Source organism: Eptesicus fuscus, chromosome 18 (assembly GCF_027574615.1).
Source record: "Eptesicus fuscus isolate TK198812 chromosome 18, DD_ASM_mEF_20220401, whole genome shotgun sequence".
In the NCBI taxonomy this organism is placed as follows: domain Eukaryota; kingdom Metazoa; phylum Chordata; class Mammalia; order Chiroptera; family Vespertilionidae; genus Eptesicus; species Eptesicus fuscus.
The window spans coordinates 25,693,333-25,715,781 of record NC_072490.1 but is presented as its reverse complement, the minus strand read 5'-3'; the positions used below and the strand labels follow the sequence as shown (position 1 = coordinate 25,715,781).

At 43.9% G+C, this 22,449-nt stretch overlaps 1 protein-coding gene and 1 pseudogene across 4 annotated transcripts in view; both read right to left on the bottom strand.

The window, feature by feature from the left end:
- NEK11 (NIMA related kinase 11) overlaps window positions 1-22,449 on the bottom strand; it is a 193,325-nt gene that overhangs the window by 60,613 nt on the left and 110,263 nt on the right. The gene's annotated exons all lie outside the window — the stretch shown is intronic.
- LOC103296578 (dnaJ homolog subfamily A member 1-like) lies at window positions 7,281-8,471 on the bottom strand (annotated as a pseudogene).

Here is a 22,449-nt window from a genome sequence, read left to right as displayed (position 1 = left end):
CTGGAGTGTAGAGCTGAATATTAGCTTCTGAAAGGAACTGGTTGAAAGTAATAAATACTCAGCAAGTAGGGGAAGGGAGAAGTGACTGTGTTTGCAGCACATTTTTAAGACGCAGGAATAAAACCAATAAACAAGAAGAAACGATCTCCTCTAACATCTTTGGGCCAAGATCTTATTACAAATGAGGGGACTCAGGGGCAGGAGAGGGATAGGCGCTTGGCTGCAGGACCCAATTACTCACTCACATGAAGTTTTACAGAGGCAGTTGTAGTGGAACTAGGCCAACATGCATTCTGGGAATTTCTTTTTTAAAGAAAATATTGGTGGTGAGACCACGCAAGATGGATGGGGTATAGAGCAATGGCATGTGGCAAGCTGAGGAAAAAGTTCTGAATTTTTTTTTTAACAAGCTGTGAAGGCTTTGAGATGAAGTTTACTCCAGGGCTCTACTTACTCAGATGCATTCAGGCCACTTATTTAAAAACAAAATGAAAAGAAAAGAAGGAAGAAAAGATCACCTACTAAGCTGAAGCCAAGACGTGGCTACCCACGTTACTTGATGAAATATGATTATTAGCTAAGAATGCAGCTGGTGTTTATCATGGTCTTCAGCCAAGAAAGACCAAGAATGGATCACAAAAAACCACAGTGATGCTGTCAGCTGCACTTGGTTAATGGGGGCCTAGAAATGGAGAAATATCCTTGGAGACAGGAGGAAATGACACAATGACACCTTAGCACAATAAAACTGTGGGCCTTGTAAATAAATTATTCTTCTAAATTTAAACACCCAGCACTGCTTTTCATCCTATTGTTGCCAATTTTTGTCTAATGGGGAAAATATGGAATTTGGGATCAGAGAATCAAGGTTTGAATCTAGCTGTACCCCCTCTTAGAGGAGAACCTGGACAAGGGATTTGAACTTGCTGAGCTCAGATTTCCCCAGGAAAACTGACATAAGGATGCTCAGCAGGGTAGCTATGAAGATTCAATAATAGGATTCTTATGAAAGCATCTGAAAGAGGAACACTTTACACAAATGTTCACTTAATTTCCACATCTGTAAAAACGGACTTTAAGTGAACTGATTCCATATTCCTTTGAAAGTAAAATACTAGTGACTGTAGAATTCCCTGACAATGAAATCTGTTGAAAGCTTTGCTATCGGCGGTTTCCCATAAAACCTAAGAGGCAGTGCTGAGGAGTCAAAACTCGTTGTCTCAAAAGATAAAAATTACATATATTCAACACTGCCTTCGCCAGTTCCTTAGGAAGGGGCGTGTCGCGAATCTCATAATTTCTCCCAGTAACTCAGACACAGACCGTTTTCCCTTCAGATCACTGAGTTTCAGTTAAGCACCAGATGAAATAGATGGTTTGTACTGGGGGCAATGTTTCATAACATTCTTTATTTGACTCACACTCACAACCACAAGTAGGTCACGGCAAGGGAAGTATATGAAAATTTAAATCTACCCAGGGGCCACTTCAGCTCCCCAGCTTTTACCTCAAGTAGGGACATATGTTCGCGGAATGGAATGGCGGACAAAACCATACTACTTCCTACCTCTCTTCCTCCCGCTCCCACTCTCCTTGAATTTCTGTGTCACTTTCAGAGAGACATCCTTTCTCTCTCTCTCTATTCCCTCCCACTTCCTCGCCCACCCACTCAGTCTGTCTTTTGGACAAATACTCATTCATATTTTCTCCCTCTTGCTCTCCCTCTTTCTCTCTATTCATTCCCCCCTCACCAACTTCGGGCAGGAATATCTGCTTTCAAACTTGACTATGATACAGTAAGAAATATTTATACATAGAAATGTGCCTATATTTGTGTACTGTATATAAATATTTTTATGATTGAAACAAAGTTTCATGTATCAAGATTTACCCACACTATATCTGACACACTCTGGTATTTTGCATTGTATGCAGTTTGTTTTTAAATCACAATTGCAACTTAGCATGCTAAACTGATTTCTCCACATTTTGAAAAACACTAATTTATAACGCTGGCTCTGGCATAAAAACACACATACACACAAAAACCTGCATTTAAATCAAGCCTCTACCATCAGCTTCAAAACATTAGGCATTATTTAAACTTTCTGCACTTCAGTTTTCTCATCTATAAAATGGGGATGATAGTACCCATTTCATAGAATTGTTGTGAAGATTAAAGAGTATAATAAATGCACAGCACTCTGCACTTAGTAATAAATGCTACTCACTAAGATTTAACATAAAACCCTGCACGTGTCTAATATTTCTTCCACCTCGGGAAGAAACATAAATATTTGACAACCATGAGCATATATTGAGTTAAAATTTGTAAATACATTTTAAACAGAATCACTTCTCAAAATCCACACCCAACTCAAACAGGCAATAAGGAACACCGCCTTTCTCTGGCCTCCCTTCTGCTGGCTCCAGAGGGACCCGGGCACTCCACCTCTGTTCTCCCTTTGTCCTTCCTGTGCATTGGCTCCACCGGGCTCCCTCCAGGCAGCTCAGCGGGAACCTCTACAACAGGGGTTAACAAACTGGTTCTGTAAAGGGCTGGGTCATCAAAATGTTAGGTTTGCAGGTTATACAATCACTGCCATAACCACCCAGCTCTGCCGCCTGAAAGCAGACACAGACAATACGCAGACAAACACGCGTGGCTGTGCTCCAGCAGACCCTTCACAGAGCCGGCCGTGGGCCAGATCACGCAGCCTGCCACATGCACCAACCTTCCTCCTGCTCACATGGCTCCTTGTGCATGTCTTAGTCCCTGTCCCTCACTCCCCAAGGATCCCCTCTCAGGAAGGAGAGAGAGGAAGGAAAGACAGGCCAGGGAGAAAGTGCCATTCTACCACATATGCCTAAGTCATGCAACGGACTGGGAGGAATCCAGCCCCAGTTTTTCTTAAGCACCGTTAAACTTGGTGCAGCTCAGAACAGGGTTCACTTTCAAAGGGAAGAGTCAAAAGAGATGGAAGTGTGCCCAAACTCCGTTCACCACGCCGTGTGCTCTCTGTCTGTGGGCCCCTGCGAAGCCTTCTTAGGCTAAGGCTCATTTCCCCTGTCACTGAGGGGAAAGTGGTCTGTGATAAATAGCTTTAATTTCCTCGCCCCCTGAAGTCAGCCTGCAACATGCACTGGGCGGCATTCCCATCTCCACGGGGCGGGCAGTGACGGGGTGCGCTGATGAAGTAACCCAATACTGGCTGCCATGCTGGAGACAAAGAGAAGCAATCACCCTGTTCTGGGAAAAGGAGGCTCTGTCACATCCTTCAATTAAGACCCAAATCAATTCCTTCCTGTAAGACGTAAGTGAGCGTCGGGAGCAACTACAGGGCTTGTTAAAACCCAGAGTTGCTGATTCAGTGGGTCTGGGGTTAGGCCTGAAAATGTGCATTTCTAACAATTTCCCAGGAGATGCTCCGAGGGCCCCACTTTGCAAACCACTGTTCTAGGATGTGACTAGTTCAAATAAAAGTACCAGCAGAGACTATATAGATGCACTACAATAACACATACAAGACTCTATAATATCTCTTCATCTTACAACCTTTGTATGTTAGACAAAAATAGAAATAACTTTATTTAGAAGAGATTTGTGTCATTGGTTGTCTCAACCACTCACAAGCCCTCGGTGGAGTTATAGAGGACTATTTCCATTTTACTGTTGGGGAAAAACAAAGCTTTGAGTCCGTATCCCAAAGTTACAACACTTTACAGTTTATAAAAGCATAATCATACTCATTGTTCCATTTGATCATTGCAATAATTACTCAACGTTAGACCAGGACAACATTTTTATCTCATTTTCCAGATAGTGAAAGTGAGGCTCAGAAGGAATCAGTGTCACACAGCTGCATGCATGGTGGACACAAGACTAGAATGCAAATCACCTGACCCTTATCTTTTCCCCACCCAATTAGTGCTGTGTTATGATCAGCTAGAAATTTTCCCCTTTGCTTGTAAAACCAGGTCATAGACAAAAGCCGTGATTGCCTTCCCCTTAACTCTGAAAGACGTTGAACAAGGGATAGACTTTCGATTTATGAGATACAAAAACTGAACTTGAACTGTCTGCAGGGAGTGGGGCCTACTGAACACCAGGGGCCCTCACTCAGGCTCAGCCCAGCTGTCACTACCCTCCACCTCCGACGTGCTCCTACTGGAGCGTGCCACCTGCAGGGCTTGTTACACACAGGCGCCTGGCCCCACGCCCAGGGTTTCAGACCGCTAGGTCTGGGGTGGGGCCCGAGATTCCACATTCCTAACGATGCTGCTGGCATGGCACACACTCTGAGAACCACTGCTCTGTCTTATAGGACCTTCAGGGGGAAAATGCCATGCTAGTGCAATTGCTTAATGAAAAATTCCCCAGTATTTATTCATGATTGCATTAGCTCTTTAAACTTTTTTAATGATCAGGAAATGCATTAAATTTCTTTTAAAAAGAGAAGAAAGAGACAATAACTTTGCCTAAAGGCAAAACCAAGTTTCCTTTAAAGGAATTTCATTATATAAAAGGAATATCTCAGCCTGGGTACCCACCATCATCCTAAATGATTCTAACCATTGGTGTGCCTTGAGCAAATGCATGCAAAGACTTTAGCAGAATGGTTCTCAAAGGGTGGTCCCCATAGCAGCAACAGCATCGCCTGGAATCCTATGAGAAGTGCAGATTCTCAGGCCCCTCAGACCCAGTGAATCAGAACTGGGCGAGGGCCCCGCAGTCTGTGTTCTAACAAGCCCTCCAGGGATCCTGACGCACACTGGAGTTTGAGAGCCAATAATTTAGTACAGTGGTCAGCAAACTCATTAGTCAACAGAGCCAAATATCAACAGTACAACGTTTGAAATTTCTTTTGAGAGCCAAATTTTTTAAACTTAAACTTCTTCTAATACCACTTCTTCAAAATAGACTCGTCCAAGCCGTGGTATTTTGTGGAAGAGCCACACTCAAGGGGCCAAAGAGCCGCATGTGGCTCGCGAGCCGCGGTTTGCCGACCACTGATTTAGTACAATGACTGGCACATAATATCTGCTCAAATGAAAGCAGTTTCTACCACATGCCCAGTAGGGAGCAAGCTCCTGGAGGGCAGGAGCCAGGCCCATCCGGTTACCATGGTGTCTCCACCCGACGGCTCAAAGCAGACACGCATTCTTACTGAATCAGTGAATGCCTAAGTCTCTAAGAGACAGGACTTTCAAAGTAGCACATAGTATCATAGGTAAAGAATTTCCTAATCTCTTTTTGTTTGGGGGGGGGGGGGCGGGCAAGAGAAAGGAGGAGGTGGAGATAGAAATTTTTCTCCCTAAGAGTCCGCTCCCTTCCCTCTTTCCCATGTACTTTTTTTTTTTTTAATATTTTTATTGAGGTATTATATGTGTACATATCTTACTATTACCCCCCCCACCCCACACCCACACATGCCCTCCCCCCCCAGAGTTTTGCGTCCATTGTCCCATGTACTTTGAATTTATATTTCAGATGGAGTCATAGCTTTGAACAGCAAAAAGGTCTTCTTTATACTCATGTTGCCAGCTCTATCCCACAAGCCTGCCAAGTTCGAGGATGCAGATGACCCAGAGGGGATGACACTCACTGTTAGACTGTGGCTCCGTCCAGGGCCCCAGACTCTGCTCTGGCTGCACGATCGCCCTGCCCTCCTTGCATAGCTAATGACAGTGTCAGAATTAATTAATGTTTGCTGAGCTCAGTGGCCAAGTGACTTGTGATTTGGGAAACCCAATGGACTCACTCACACACACTTTTTTTTTTTTACTTTGTAATCAGTGTATTAAGGAGATATTCATACATTTCAAGAATTGCTTAAATTCTGATATCCAGATTTAAGCTCATGAACATATGAATTTTAAACATACCATTAAAACTATTCATAATCTGCTATACTACCAACATTAAGTTACAATTACTTTGGAGCATCAGTTAAGTGGTTTAAAATAAGCCTGTAACATACCTAAAAAACACCTTCCTATCTCATACATGCAAATTACTTCTCCATGTAAAGGTCTCATCACTCAACTTCTAAGTTAGCCTGCTCCAGAAGTCACCACTCTAAGGCTTGTGGTCCAAAGAGAAGGGGGGAAAACGTAACCAAGGACTGACATATAGTTATACATATATTTTTTTAAAAAAGGTGGCATCACAGAAGGGAATGCAATTCTACAAGTGCAAGCCCTCAACAAGCAGCTTATTATGATAAACCCCATCTTTGGAAAGGTATCATTTCTATCTCTGATATCACAGGTTTCCGTGGTCGGCAAACTGCGGCTCACGAGCCACATGAGGTTCTTTGGCCCCTTGAGTGTGGCTCTTCCACAAAATACCACGGCCTGGGCGAGTCTATTTTGAAGAAGTGGCGTTGGAAGAAGTTTAAGTTTAAAAAATTTGGCTCTCAAAAGAAATTTCAATTGTTGCACTGTTGATATTTGGCTCTGTTGACTAATGAGTTTGCCGACCACTGAGTTAAGTTATATGGCATGCCACCTTCAAGTAACAGTTGAGGCAATAGAATAAATGTAGAGGCATCACAATGAATCCCACTTAATACAACTATACAAACTAATCCTTCTCTACAAATTAAGTTCTTTGTCTGACTGCCAGTTAAATACAGAATTTTAACTTCATAGTTTAACAATTAAGGGTCACACACCAAAGTCAATACATATATCTAGCATTAAGCTATTCCATGTACATAGCCAAAATTAATTACAAAGTATGACCTAGCAAATGCCAGGGGAAATTTTTTTACAGGTATTAAACTTACCTTGCACACTAAAGTCATCATACATACAGGGCAAAGTCAGAGCTTTTATATTTGAGTGTATTCTTCATTTAACTTTTAAAACACTACTATATTGAATATTCAAACAAAAACAATAGCAAGTAGTGAGAATATTATGATTACACACCTTAGCTCATTCATTACTGTACATTGCATGGCCAGATTATTATGATCTCTGAATGCATAATAATCTGGCCACTCAGTGTATATCCTATATAATAAAAGGCTAATATGCAAATTGTCCCCTCAACCAGGAGTTCAACAAGCAGGCAGGCTGGCCAACCGCCCATGTCCACTCCCGCTGGCCAGGCTGACCAGACCCCACCCATGCACAAATTCATGCACCGGGCCTCTAATATATATATATATATATACTGAGTGGCCAGATTATTATGCATACAGAGATCATAATAATCTGGCCACTCAGTGTATATATAAAATGCCAGTAGTGAGTGTTATTCACTGGCCCCACTAAGAGGTCTGACACTGAACACCAACCCTAGAATGATGTTCATCACCCTCATATGCTTCTCCATTGTAATGGCGCCGTCTTTCTTGATTTGGATCAAAGTCCACCAGTTCTACCTGGTCCATTTCATCAGTCTCTTCTACTTCCTTCCTTTTAGGTAGGAGTTTTTCCAGCAAAGAGAGTTTATCAGGAGAGAGAAAAACATTCTCAGGAAAGTTTACCTTAAATTCGGTGATTAGGCGACCCTTTTCATCTGGTCTACGATAAACTGGCATGCCTTCATTTAATACACACTTGGTATCTCCATGCTTGACAATCTGACCTGGATGAGAGGTGATGACTGTGGTGCAGTTGTCAAGAGTAGCTATTGGCTTTTGGAAGCCACACAATGCTTCAGCCAGCCACATGGCCATACACATGAAAAGGTCTTCTCCTCATCGAGTAAAACAGCATGGTCCTTCTGATCTAAAACAATGATAATATCTCCTGGCTCCAGTCCTGGTTCCTGGTCTCCTTCACCAGGGAATGTTATCTTCTGACCATCTTTCATGCCTTTATCAATATGAACTTCTAGAATCTTCTTCTCTCAAACTATCTTCCTTCCATTGCCGCTTTACATCTATCTTTAGGACTGATCCATTCCTTAGGGCCCTGGCACTCCATGCACACAGACTGAATGTGCTGAACCATTCCAGGGCCTATCTGATAAATTCTTGTTTGCATTCCAGGACCTCGGCAACTGGGACAGCACTCTACTGTTCCTTTCTTATCACATCAGCCTTCACATTTGTCACAAATCACATTCTTTGGCAGAGCTAGTTTTCTTGTTGCACCATTATATAAGTCTTCTAAGGTTACAGAGAGCTGAATCACAACATTTTTACCTCTCCTTTCTCTCTGCATCCTTCCTCTCCTACAAAAAACATACCAAAGATGTCCCTGGGGGAACCAAAACCACCACCTGTTCCACCTTCCTTAACTGCTTGTTCTCCCCCTTTGTCATATAATGCCCTTTTCTCTGCATCAGAGAGCACTTCAGAAGCTTGAGAAATCTGTGTAAACTTCTCTCCTTCATTTGGATTCTTATCAGGGTGGTACTTCAAGGCCAGCTTCCTATAAGCCTTTTTCAATTCTTCCTGGGTGGCATTGGGTTTGACCCCCAAAACAACATAGTAAGTGGTTTCTTTCACCATTTTTAACAGCTGGTGAGCGGGCCGAGGCAAGTGTGGAGGAGCTGGAAAGAGCGCATTGCTGTGCGCAGCTCAGGTAGCCACTGCTCCTCCACCTCTCACTGAGTGTTCTGGAAAGTTCTTCACTCATACCTTTATGACCCTTCTCCCAGGAAGTTAATAATACCCACAAGATGCCTTTAAAAAGGGTATACCCACCATATGGGGGAAATAATCTTTTCATAAAGACAGGATGCTTTTCAGATTAGCTGTGGTGGGACAGGCTGATATGAGTTATGGACCAGAGATGAGCTTCTTTATTCTTCCTTTCTTTCCTAGTTTTCTGAAGGGGTCAATGGCTTTATGATACTGAGCCAGACTGAACACAGGTATCATGAGAACAAACCAATATATCATTAGATCTTGATGTGGCCTCTCCAAAGACCATGTTCTCTCTCTCATTACAAATTGGGAGCAACAGTGCTCAGAATGGCAGTAGTTTTTATTACACTGACAAGGCAGGTCTCAGAATTTCTTATTTTCCCCAAATGGCATTTGTGGGTGTAAAAAAGATGGCCCTAATTCGTTTTTCAATAAAAACATTTTAAATAAAGATATCATCTTCTTATATGTAGAAAAAAAACCTGATTAATATGCTATCATATTTTCAAAACAACAGGGTTAAAAGACAATGCCTTCAGAAGGCATTTAGGTGCAGACATTGCCTATGCTAGGCTGCCTCAGTTTCCCCCCGGGGCTTCATCTTGTGTAAGGTGGGACAAATTAGGATAAAAATGACAGAAATCGAAGCCCAAGTTAGCTGGTGAAGTGTGCTGGTTCTGAGAAAGGAAGGCTGCCTCCCTCCAGGAGGGGTGATGCGGAGTGGTGATTAAGGGTCAGACCAAGTTCACATCTGGCCTCTGCTGCTTATGGGCCGCGCGCCCTTGGGGATGCTACTTCACTTCTCCGGTCACCGTTTTCTCAGTTGTAAGTGGGAGCAGTGAACACTGATGTCCCACCGAATCTTCTTCACCAGACTCACTCCAAACGTAATTGGCTCACTTGTCTTCCAGCTGCTGTCAATGTCAGCTGCTGTGTTAGCCAGGAGGGCAGCCATGGCAAAATGTCACGGCCGGGTGGCTTGAACAACAGAAATCTGTTTTCTCATAGTCTGGAGGCTAGAGCTCCACGATCAAGGTGCTGACAGGTTTGGCGTCTCCTTGGCTTGCAGGTGGCTGACCCTCTCTGCACTGGTGCCCCTGGTGTCTTTCTGAGACCTAATGTCTCTTCTTATAAGGACACCAGTCAGACTGGACTGGGGCCGACCCTAACAGCCTCATCTTAACGTGATCACACCTGTAAAGGCCCTAGCTCCAAACAGTCACATTCTGAGGTACTGAGGGTTAGGGCTTCAACAGACAAATTTTAGGGTAACACAATCTAGCCCACAACTGTTAACAAGGCTAGATGCTTCCTTTCCCAGACAACTGCTCTCAGATTGAAGAATGGCCTTTTCCAAGAAGTTATGTCTCACCTCCCCCTGGGCAGCCCTGGCCAATGACTGACTGACTCAAGGGGGAACCCACTCCGTGGTGTCACTCATGCCCAGAGCTCCCTGTGCGATGGGGCTGGTCTCCAGCTGAGACCACATCCTTGCTCAGCTCCTTCCACTGCCCTGTCCTGATTTATCCCCCCGCGCCCCCCCCCCCCACATTCAAAAGAGCTCTCCTTCAATGGCACATGTAACAGAGTAACCATCTGAGGAGTGCTTCTAAAACCCAAGCAAAAATTTGTGCTATAATAATCCTCATAGCTATAACATAAAATCCTATAAAAGATAAGTGATGTTATGCATTATGTAAACACCGCTTAAAGAAAAGTAGTCAGATACCACCAGCAAGGTCACATTCTTTGATATTATACATGTAATCCTCAGAAATTTTAGAGCACAAGAGAGCCCACACCTATGGATACAGTAAAAGTGAGTCATTTATCAGATATCAATCATATATCAGGCAGCTAAATTTTTTTTATCTCTTGAAGTCTAGCCTACTGGCCCTGCTCAAAATCTAAAAATGCTCCATTGAGCAGTGTCCAGTGCACAGTAGGTGCTCAATAAATGACCTTATCAGTACTTTAGCAGGAGAAAAGATTAGTTTTTCTAATAGTTCTCATACCAACTCTAAAGATATTGAAAAATACCTGATAAGAGTTCAGGGGAAGAAAGTGTGATCCCTCCTGCCAGAGACAAGAGGAGAGCTAGAAAAAGGGTAGGGAAGGAGAGTGGGAGGGGTCCGAGCCAATGAGAGGGAGGAAGGTTGCATGCTCTGGGAGATGCTAAACCCATCGAGCGCTTGGTGTAGGTCAAAAAGCTGGGTTTGCTGCCTGAACCAGTCAGTGCCAAATGGAGGCCACCAGTCCTCGCACATGAGATAGTGGGAGAGGGAAGCCTGAGCCGCAATTACGAAGAAAGTTCTAAACAAGCATCAGTTTGAGCAAAGCTTCCAGAATCTCCCAGCAACGGGGAGGTCCAAGCTGACATCATGACTGAGATGTGAAAGCAGCATTTGTACATAAAGGGCCAACAGCACAACCAGAGAAAACACTCTTTGGCAAGAGGCAACCTGCCCTTCAGGGAGACACTGAATTCCAGCACATAGACCAGCATCATTCCTAAAAGCCCAGCCTCCATCCTCCCGGGAGCTCACAGAGGTACACAGTCTCTCACCTCTGGACCACTCTTCCCCTGGATGATTAGAAGAGAAGGACTGACTGGAACTCTGCTGCTTTGGAAAAGGCATTTTGTCAATTCCTAAACATCAACATACATGGGGCTCTATTTCTCCTTTTCAGTGTGTGAAAGCCGTCTGTCCCCCGCTGTGACCCACCAACCGTCTGTCTGTCAGAGCTGGGCATGAGTCATGGGCTGGGCCTGGATACAGTGCTGACGGTGTCCGCGCTCCCACCGCAGCCGTTAGCATTGCTCACTGGAGCTCAGGAGTCAGAGGGGGAGGGCGAGCCCTAAGCACAGTGATCATTATTTCCCACGATGACTCACTCCCTTTTATGGATACTACGGCCCCTACTCCCTATTCCAAATGGCAGCCGCATCTCTATTTCATTACAAAGAGCCTGCTGTGGGGCTCATGAAAAATGACTGGAATTTTCAATCACCATAACATTTAGTGCAGCCGCATATTTGCTACGGAACATTCTGAACCAATGTTCAGTCCAGGGAAGAATGCGAACAGCCCCCAGTGAAATAACACACTCATACTCTGAGGGAGAAACGTACAGTCCGGATACCTTTTAATACTCAGCCCTTGCGATCACCTGCCATCTAGGGCCTCTCTCACACCTTATAGGCACTGGAACAAATCTTGCCTAAAGTACGCACTCACCATGCTGCTCCCCTCCTCCAGGGGCTCCCCCACTGCCAATTCCTTGAGTACAAAATCGTCAACGTGGCAGCCCGGGCTTTCTATCACCCGCCGAGACCCACCTTTCAGACCTGCCTCCTGCCAGTGAATAGGTGGCGCTGAGTTAGAGGTGGGCACAGCAATTCCCAGCCCTTTGAAAGAGAAGGTGGGACCACAGACCCTTGGAAGTCCTCCGCCCTCACTGTCCTGGACGTAGCAAGGGAGAGGCCGTGGCTTCATTCCACCCTCGCCTTGGGGCTCCTCTGCAAGTCTCGGAGCGCCTTCTCATCTGTAAGGGGCCGTTTCCCACCTTCCTTTACTCAGCGCCTACAAGCAGAGCTTTAATAGAAGCCCGGCTCCCGCTCTCCAGCCCAGAGAGGCAGCTCACGCATCTCCCAGACCCTCACAGTAGAAAATGTTTCCACCGCGGAACAGAGCTCAAGCCCACTTTACTGATCACATCACCAACTGTAAGTGGAACTAAATCTCAAATCCAAACAGTATGTTTACAGGCTTTGCGGGGGAGGGTACAGCAGGTGCTTGGTTTTTAATCTTTATGATGCTTTCTTTTCTCACATCATAAGCGATAGGTAACACCAGTACCATGACCTTTCCTAAAATAAACCCTCACAACTAAGGCTAAAATTAGCCATGTTGATTAGCTCAGCCTCCAGCATCACATATGAAGCTGTGAAAAGAAATAATTTCCATAAACAAAATGTATATTCATGACTCTATCTGTATGGAAGGGTGTTAGGTACAGTACAGTGCCTTTTTAATATACAGCACAGCAGGTTCCGCTGTGAGTTTTTCTTCAAGTGACATCTCTCTGCGTGGCCAAGTACACCAAAGGCTCCCGCCCTCCTCCCCTAAACACACACCCTAGAACCACGTCTGTGATCCATTTAGAAATAGGTTCCCCTCGAGCTCTGGAGTTGGTGCTTTTATCCTATGTGTCAAGGTAATTCTCCCTTAGGCAAAGCTGTAATATTTCTCTGAACTTTTTCTTCTGGTTTGGAGAGCAAAAGCCAAAAAGGGTAGGTCAAGTTTGTCTTTTCTCCACCAGGTCAGAGAAACCAGTCCCAGCCGGGAAACTCTTCTTCTCGAGGAAAATACAGGGAGGCTGCACAAAGGCCCTGAAGGAGCTGGAGCAATAGCGGGATGCTTTGTGTTCGCTGGCAGAAGACATCGACTTCCGTGATTTGGGGCGACTGGCAGGCGTTCCCTGGGCTTTAGGGGTCTCATCTGTGAAAGGGGGATCCTAGTAACTTACATCCTAAAGGCCGAGTTCAGGTTGCTTTCCTGCTCTAAGGCCTGCACACGTGTGGCGGAGGGTAATGGACTGGGCCCGTGTGCACATGAATCCTCTGGGGAACTTGGTGAATCGTCTGGAGTTGGGCCCGAGCGTCTACATCCCCGTGCTCGGGGTGATGGAAGCGCTGCTGGTCCACAAACCACACTTCGTTTGGGCACCACGAGACCAGAGGACCACTGCTTTCTGCTCCTGGCCTCCAAGTACTTGACAAGAAGTGAGGTGACAACGGAGACTAGAACACAGCTGGAGAATTTGAGCTGCTCTCACACGGAGCCCCGGCCTCGGTCTTGTTTGGTTTGGGCTGTGTTTCCTCGTCAGCAGAGGCACGCATGCGTCAGAACACACTTAGCAATTTATTGGCAGCGAGAACACCTTGAGAGCCATATGGGGTCTCCTCTCTGATGAAAACCTAGCGCTGTAATTTCTCTTTTCCTCCTCCACTCTCCTGGAAAATGCTGGTTTCCCGTTGGCCGTGCCGTCTGCTAACTGAACAGCTGGAGAGGACTGCTGGCGCTGAGACATTCTTAGCTCACAGTGTGAACGGGCACAGTTAATACAGCACGACGGGCCAGTGACCACAAGCACCTGCGGGAAATCTCCCGCACTCACAGTGTGGGCATGGCACTCATTTGCATTTTTTTAATTAAAGGAAGTGCCTATCCTACACATCGCTTTAGGCACACTTCCCTTTTCCAACTCAGGAAAAGTTTCTATGGCAATGTTGGATGTTCCTGGGTGACCTGCCCTTCTTTCTGGTTTGGAGAAAGGGCTTCCTATTGTATGTGATCTGGTCTTACTTAGAGAGCAAGGTAAACCCAAGCTTAAAAGGAACTCCTTTGTGGCCTATAAATTCTAGGAAAGCTTCCACTGATCTGTCCCCAAAACACTAAGTAATAACAGCACTCACTCACCTTTGTATGACCTTTCTCAATGCACAAAGTGCTTTCAAATATATTTTCTCACTTAAGCCTCCCTCCCTCACAATGCGGTGCAAGATGGGTGACGTTATCCCTTATGTCGCAGACAAGGAACATAAAGTTTAGAGCTACTTGACCTCTTAAACTTACCTTGAAAGTGGCAGACCCCAAAGTATGTCTTCTGATTCTAAATCCAGTGCCCATTTGTGTTAAATCATGCTGACTACACAATTCCATTTGGCCATGCTCTGAAGGCAGCCACTCCATTTGGTCACATACGCACAAATACAATAGGATGTGCAAAAGGTCACATTAAGAAATTTTTGCAGCCTCTACCTCGTTTTTATATGCCAGCTCTTTCTCTTACCTTCTGGGTTTATTTCATAATTATACAGACATGGCTTACTCCAAGATTATGAAAATAGCCTCCATTATTTTTTTCTTAGGTTTATTTAATGTTTTATACATTTAAAATTTTAATCCACTGGAATTTACTTTTGTATGTAGTATAAGGTAGAAATCTTAAATTTTTTCAAACAGATAGGGAATTGTTTCAAGACTAGTCATTTAGATATATTTTCTTCCTTCACTAAATAAAAACAACACATTTTCAGGTATTAAATTCACATACATAGTATTTAGGCAAGTTTCTGGATTCTTTACATTTTACTCTATTGATCTATGTAATTATCATTGTACATCTCTGTAAAGTTTTAATGACTGCTCATAGGGTACTTGAAAAAAATATTAAAGAGTTTTATATCACATAAAACTTAGATATTTCTGTGAAAACTAATAATTTTTCTACTCTATTATTTATCATAAATAATCATAGTCATTTCAACTTACAAAGGGCCTTCAATATATTACCTCATATAATAGTCACCAAATCCATATGAAATGTGTTCCCATTCATTTATTAAGCAAATATTTTTTAAGCACCTTTTAGAAATCACTAACTGTGCTGGTTACTGGGTATTAAAATGATCAATACTGACAGCACCCCTACACTCAAGCTTACAGATCAACAGGGTGGATAAAAATTTCATTAATATGTAAATTTTACAAACAGCAGGTCCTCAAATAACATTTTGCTTAGCATCATCTCATTATAACATTAATGAGATATCAGAGGAACTTAACTCATGTTTATATCAATTAAAGTATGGTAAAATTGGTCTTGTTATAAGTCGTTTCACTTAAAAGTCACAGAACCGCCCTAGCCGGTTTGGCTCAGTGGATAGAGCGTCGGCCTGCGGACTGAAGGGTCCCAGGTTCGATTCCGGCCAAGGGCACATGCCCGGGTTGTGGGCTCGATCCCCAATAGGGGGATGTGCAGGAGGCAGCCGATCAATGATTCTCTCTCATCATTGATGTTTCTATCTCTCTACCCCTCTCCCTTCCTCTCTGAAATCAATAAAGAAATATATATAAAAAAAAAGTCACAGAACCTATTGACATTACATTAAGACTTATGTATATTTATATTTCATATAAATTTAATGTGTATTTATATTTGTAGGCCAATAGAAAGATTTTGTACTTTGTATCCTAAACACATATGTGCATGTTTAAAGGTCGTTTTGGCAGCCATGTAGAGATTGAACTAGTTGGAGGCCAGAGACTAGTTGGAGGCAAGTGTAGCACTCAGGTGAGGTGATGTTTGCTTAGACTTAGGCAAGTGGAGGGTTCCTGGTAATGGATCCTCAGAATCCACTTCAGAGATGACAGTGTTGAGACTTGGAAAAGTTAGGACATGTCTGATGTCACACAAGCCAGTGTGGAAAGCATGAACTCAACCGCCTATCTTCTCCCTCTGCATCTCTTGATTTCTCACTGTATTATGAAGACTTATTTCTTTACATTTATCATATAAAAAGCAAAGTTGAGAAGATACATTCAACTGCATGATCCTGGATAGGATGAAAGTTTCTTAGAGAAATAAAAGAGGTTGTGGTTTCCCCTATTTAGTCAATTGTAAAGCTCAATTTAAAACATAAAGCAAACTTCACAGTTAAAACGGTCTGATAATTATTATAAAAATATCCTACTGAAAAGCCCCTAGAATCTAACAGAATCTAATAAATTTGGGTAAAGGAAGAGATGCATATCCTATATAATAAAAGGGTAATATGCAAATTGACCCTAACAGCAGAATGACCAGAACGACTGCTCGACCAGTTACTATGAGGTGAACTGACCACCTCTCAGTCCCTTCCCCCGCACTGGCAGGCTCCCATCACCCAATGGTGAACACGGAACTGGGGGGTGGGGGGTGGCGGTGGGGGCCAGGGCTGGCTGCCGGCAGCCGGGGAAGATGGCGCTGATCCCAGGCCAGGCCTAGGGACCGTACCCTCACACGAATTTCATGCGCTGGGCCTCTAGTATGGAAATATAAATCTGGGCTCATCAATGCTGCTGCTGTGTGTTCACCTAGAAAACGAGAACTGTGTTCATTTCATCAGCACATTACGTGCCTATATCAAATGCACCTAAGTTTTCACAGGCCATTCAACTAAAAATAATTTTATATCTTCCCAAGAGAAAATTAAACAAAATGGGAATATATTCATTGAAGAATGAAGCTAGAGAAACTGAAATAGAGATCGCTATACATGTACTTTATCAATGTTGATGAAGAGCAATCCATCTAAAGATATGCTCTGAAATCCCATAGCACCATACAGCCTGTGTCTGCAGGTTTTATATCCCTGATGATAAAAGCTGAAACTCAACCTGTTCTAAAGAGTTGATTGCATTTTCTGATGCTACAGCTCTCCAAGGACTATTTTTCTCAAAAGTTGAAGAGTAACACAAAATAATTTATCAGACAATTTGCATCTTATTCCAGATTCCTCAGTGATGAAAAACTGCTGTGCCTGGCGAGCGCCAGAGCCAGGCCTGTGGGTGATTGATTTAGAAACTCCCAAACTCTTTGGAGGTAAATATATAAGTAAGTGAATACACTTTACCACACAATTATCCCCACAGGAGGTCCCTCAAACAATTTCAAGACCTTGCAGCCACCTACTTAGCTCTTAAAATGATGTTGATTAAAGGACAGAAGTGCATCATCGCAGTAAGACTGCAGATTTTTATGACCGTTACAATAACACAGGCAACATTATTTCTGCTTATTAATGATTTCACACCCATAAAATTCAAACAGAGTAGGGTTTTTACTGTAGAGCACCCTAGTCATTAAAGGTGCTCCTGCTGCTTCATTATCATTTCTTCCAGTTTATTAAAAACTAGAGGCCCAGTGCATGAAAATTCATGCACTGAAGGGTGGTCCCTCAGCCCGGCCTGCCCCCTCTCACAGTCCAGGAGCCCTCAGGGGCGGGAGGCAAACCGGAGATCAGGGGAAGGTAACGCCCCCATCACACCTCAGCTGCTGCCACTGCCAGCAGCGCAAGCCTTGGCCGGCCCTGGTTGCCTGAGCCTCGGGCGGCCCTGGATGGTTGGGCAGCCGCCATCCAAGGCTTGCCTGCACCTCGGGCCAGCCCTGGGCAGCTGTAGGGCTGAGGGGACTGGGGGATTCCCGAGGCAGGCATGTGGAGTGGCCGGACCCACCTAGGGGTGGGTCTGGCGGGGCCACACACCTGCTGCCCCGGTGGGGCTGAGGAGACTGGGCGCCACCATCTTGTGGGTGCCACATCTTTGAGGGCATGGCATTCAATTAGCATATTCCCTCATTATTGGCTGTGGGCACCGCCATCTTTGTGAGGGTGTGACAGTCAATTAGCATAGTCCCTCTTTATTAGATAGGATTGTTTAACAGGCAGTATGAATGGAGAAATTATTCATGATATCCAGGAATACTTAATGCTAGCTCAGTGGTTGAGCATCGACCTATGAACCAGGAGGTCACAGTTTGATTCCCAAACAGGGCACATGCCTGGGCTTGTGGGCTCAATTCCCATTGTGGGTCATGCAAGAGGCAGCCAATCAATGATTCTCTCTTGTCACTGATGTTTCTCTCTCTCTCTCTCTCTCTCTCTCTCTCTCTCTCTGCTTCTCTGAAATCAATATATTTAAGAAAAATTTTAAGTGTGAGAAACATAAATGTTCATAGCAGCATTATTCATACTAGTAATAGCCAACATGTGGAAGCAACCCAAATGTCCATCAACAGATGAATGGATAAACAAATTGCAGTCTATCAGTGCAATGGGATATTATTCAGCCATAAAAGGGAACGAAGCACTGATATGTGCTCCTGTCATGCTAAGTGTAAAGAAGCCCAATCTGAAAGCGTAGACTCAGAACACATATAAGCAAAGTCACCTTGAGCAGCCAGGTGGCCCCTCAGCCTCTGGTGTTCGATGTAGCCTGACTCAGATTATCAAGACTTGCTCATTCCTGAGCATGGACAAGCCTGAGCCTTGGCCCCTCAAAGTAGAGGGTCACATCCAACCTGCCCTCCATCAGAGCAGCCATTACAAACCTTCCACCATCTAGAGAAGATAAAGGACACCACACCACAGGCATAGCCCGCTCTAGGCACAGACCCAAGATCCAAGCAACACTGGCCCTCTAACACAACTCCCACTTTTCTCTCCTGCTTAAAAAGAGGAGTGAGAATTATATTATTACTAGCTTTCCCGTTGCAGGAAAAATCCTGCAATAGGATTTCCTGCTGCACTCTACCCTGCCTCCGTTCCTCCCTTGTTTGCCTGCCTCACCTTCTCCTCCAGCCCGCCCGTGTTTCCCTTCGGCCCCGGCCCCGCCTCCGCTCCGCCTTTATCACCCGCCTCACCTTCTCCTCCAGCCCGCCCGCATTTCCCTTCGGCCCCGCCTCCACCCCGCCCTTGTCCCCCGCCCCGCCCTTGTCTCCCGCCTCACCTCCTCCAGCCCGCCCGCATTTCCCTTCGCCCCCGGCCCCGCCCTTATCCCCCCCCCCCCTCTCCTGCTTGCTTGCTTCTTCGAAGCTTTACTCCCTTCTGCAGCTCTTGGCTTCTTTGGACGCTGTCTTGATATGCAAATTAGCCGTCATCTTTGTTGGGGCAATTTGCATACTCGTCCTGATTGGTTGGTGGGCGTGGCTTGGCTTAGGTGTAGCGAAGGTGCGGTCAATTTGCATATTTGTCTATTATTAGATTAGATTAGGGTAATCTAGAATCTGCTCCAATTAATTTTTCAATTTGTGAATCTTTTACAAATTTCACAACATGGACTGCCTATCTCACCAGATTTGTGGTAAGATTCAAATGATTTAACTATGTACCTATAACCATGTGTGGAATATTCTAATCCATGGGCAGCCCCCTAGGAGAGACAAAAGCATACATTGACTTGAAGTGAACACAGGCTTTTCCCTCTTAGAAATCTATGCTATGGAAAAGCGGCCTGCTGAAATGTCTTAATAGTCTTACTAAAGGAAAAAATAATAGGAAGAATTCAGAGCAACTTGTCTAAAACTGGGAAGTCGTTTCCACAGACAGCCTCTAAGGCAGTGGTTCTCAACCTTTCTAATGCCTCGACCCTTTAATACAGTTCCTCAGGTTGTGGTGACCCCAACCATAAAATTATTTTCATTGCTACTTCATAACTGTAATTTTGCTACTGTTATGAATCATAATGTAAATAATCTGTGTTTTCCGATGGTCTTGGGCGACCCTGCTAGTGGTTCTCAACCTGTGGGTCGTGACCCACAGGTTAAGAACCGCTGCTGTAGAGCCTAAGACCATCGAAAAACACAGATATTTACATTACGATTCATAACAGTAGCAAAATTACAGTTATGAAGTAGCAATGAAAATAATTTTATGGTTGGGGGTCACCACAACCTGAGGAACTGTATTAAAGGGTCATGGCATTAGAAAGGTTGAGAACCACTGCTCTAAGGTAAGTGCAGAACAAATCCCTATGTATCAAACTCCTTGCTTTCATTACAAACCCAGAGCAGAGTTCCATTAAAATAACTTCATGTGTTACTTGAATATTTCTATTGCAAAAGTCATAGTTATGCCAATCAAGCTCTATGTTTTAATCTACTGAATTTGGCCTCAATCCCAAATGAGACAGTGGAAAAACTAATGTATATTCTTGCCCTATTATGCTTCTTAGCACAAAATATATTTACATTTATAATGTATTTGGAGAAAATAGCTGGAAATTTTAGCTGCCAGTTCATGGGCTTGAGACGGCTGGTAAAGGAGCATCTTTTAGAGAAAGAACTTTGTCTTGGGTCCTACTTCTGGGTTTAACAACAGCATCCCTGACCCACCAACTAGCAAACAAGCATGTTTGCAGGGACTTAGCTTTAGTTATAGGAGCTGTCTACAGTCTTGACAAAGAAGATCATTTTTCTTGGTGCTAAAATAACTGGTCCAGATGGATATAATTAAGACTATAATTTGACAGAATTAACCAACCTGAGGGATTTTATATTTCTCATAAATGCAAAAACTATAGCAAGTACAAGTATTGTATTCCAAATCATACTTAATTCATATAGTGAAGGTGTTTATAAGCTATAATCAGAAGGTCTCCCGGATGGTTAAAAATTTATTCAGAACCAATCAAAGACTTTACATATGTGGAACTTGAGAAAATATTGCAAGTTTCTTTGACACTGTCATTATTTAGTGAGAAACTGTTGTGCACTTTTTATGTTTTATGTACTTAGCTAAGCTCTTTGAATACTATCTAATTTATTCCTCACTTAACCCTGAAAATTAGGTACTATTCCCATTACACAGGTGAGAAAACTGAGGATTGGATTTTTTTTTTTTTTGACCAAGTTCACACAGCTGGTAAATGGCAGAAGTGGGAAAAAGACAAAGTCTGACTCCAAACCTGAAACAGCTTGCTGTTTGAAGTACAAAGCAGTCTAGTGTGTTTTTGTGAAATATGTATTGATATTCTTTATTTTAAAAATTTAAACATATTGGAGGTATGGGTACTCTAAGTTAGAGAGAAGTATTGGATTATAGATGGTTTAGCCAAATACTATTTTACTCATCCTAAGCATATGGAATGACTCCAATGAACGACTGTGGCTTCTATGGAGAGCTGCCTCTCAGAGCTCCTTCCAAGACCTTGCTGATCAGCTGCAAGGAATGCAGTGAGCTGACAGCTCCGACGGCAGCCTCTGAGGACCTTTGAGCATCTGAGCTGGCAGGGATAGGCGGGCACAGCATTGCTGCCCAATGTGGGGCTCCTCTGTGGGAAACGCTTGATCCAGGATGCCCCACTGGGCTGTCCCAGTGAAGTCTGAGGCTCTTCATACCCCTTCTTCCTGCTCACCTTTCATAGGTGTCAGGCCTGCCTCACAGTCTGAAGACTCTCTCTACCTACTCCTGATCCACGTCCTTTACTCTTGCAACAGAAATTACGCTCAGCACATCTCTGTACTTGTAACCCTGTCTTAGTGCCTGCTTCACACAGGACCCAGCTGACACATAATCAGTAAATAAGTATTTTCACAGAGAGACCCTACCAAGCCCATTAAAAAACAGAGTCATTTACCAATCAGTGTTTGCAAAAAAAGATAGGTGTGCACCTGTAACTCAGACTATACTTTATAAAACCCTTCACTTCCATTAATGTGTATATTTAGCAAATACATGAAGGAGTCTGGGAGAATTACTTTATGGTGATGTGAGCACTTCTATTAAACTAAATATTATTCTACAGTTATTGCAGAAGAAGAAACCATATCTTTGCGCTGTTGGTGGCTTACATAAAGCGAGTATTTTAATGTAAGGGTATCTACAAAAAAAGAGGCAATAGGTAGGGAACTCAAAAAGCAAGCATGGAGGCTTTCTACTCCCATGCCTCTAAAACCCCTCTTTTATTTTTCACATTCTAGTATCCACCTGGACCATTCTGTCATTGAGCTTAGAGTCTAGTGAGTGCTTTTCAAACTTTAATGTACATATGAACCACTGAGGTTTTGTTAAAAATTCATCTTCTGATCCAGTAAGTCTAGAGTGGGGTCTGGGAGGCTGCATTTCTAACAAGTCCTCAGATGTCAGTGATGCTGGTCCTCAGACCTGCCTTGAGCAACAGGGCGGCTGGTTGCTCTCAGCTGCTGTGCTGTGATGCCCATCTATACTGTGAGCGCAGTTCAGGGTACCCATCCACTCTGAATCGATGAATACTGTCAATATAACAGGAGACATACTTTACTATAATAGCTACTGGGCTGAATGTGAGCTGGGAGATCAAGGACTGTAGGCGTATGGTTTCCTGAGAGTAAGAAGCAAGAGGCGAGGTATGGAGTATCCTCAAGATGGCTCCGAAAAATGGAGGAGTTCTGGAAACAGGTGAGAACATGGCCTGGGAACCTGTTAGCACAGTCAGCAAGTGACCCATTCTCATCACCAAAGACACAGCGCTAGCGG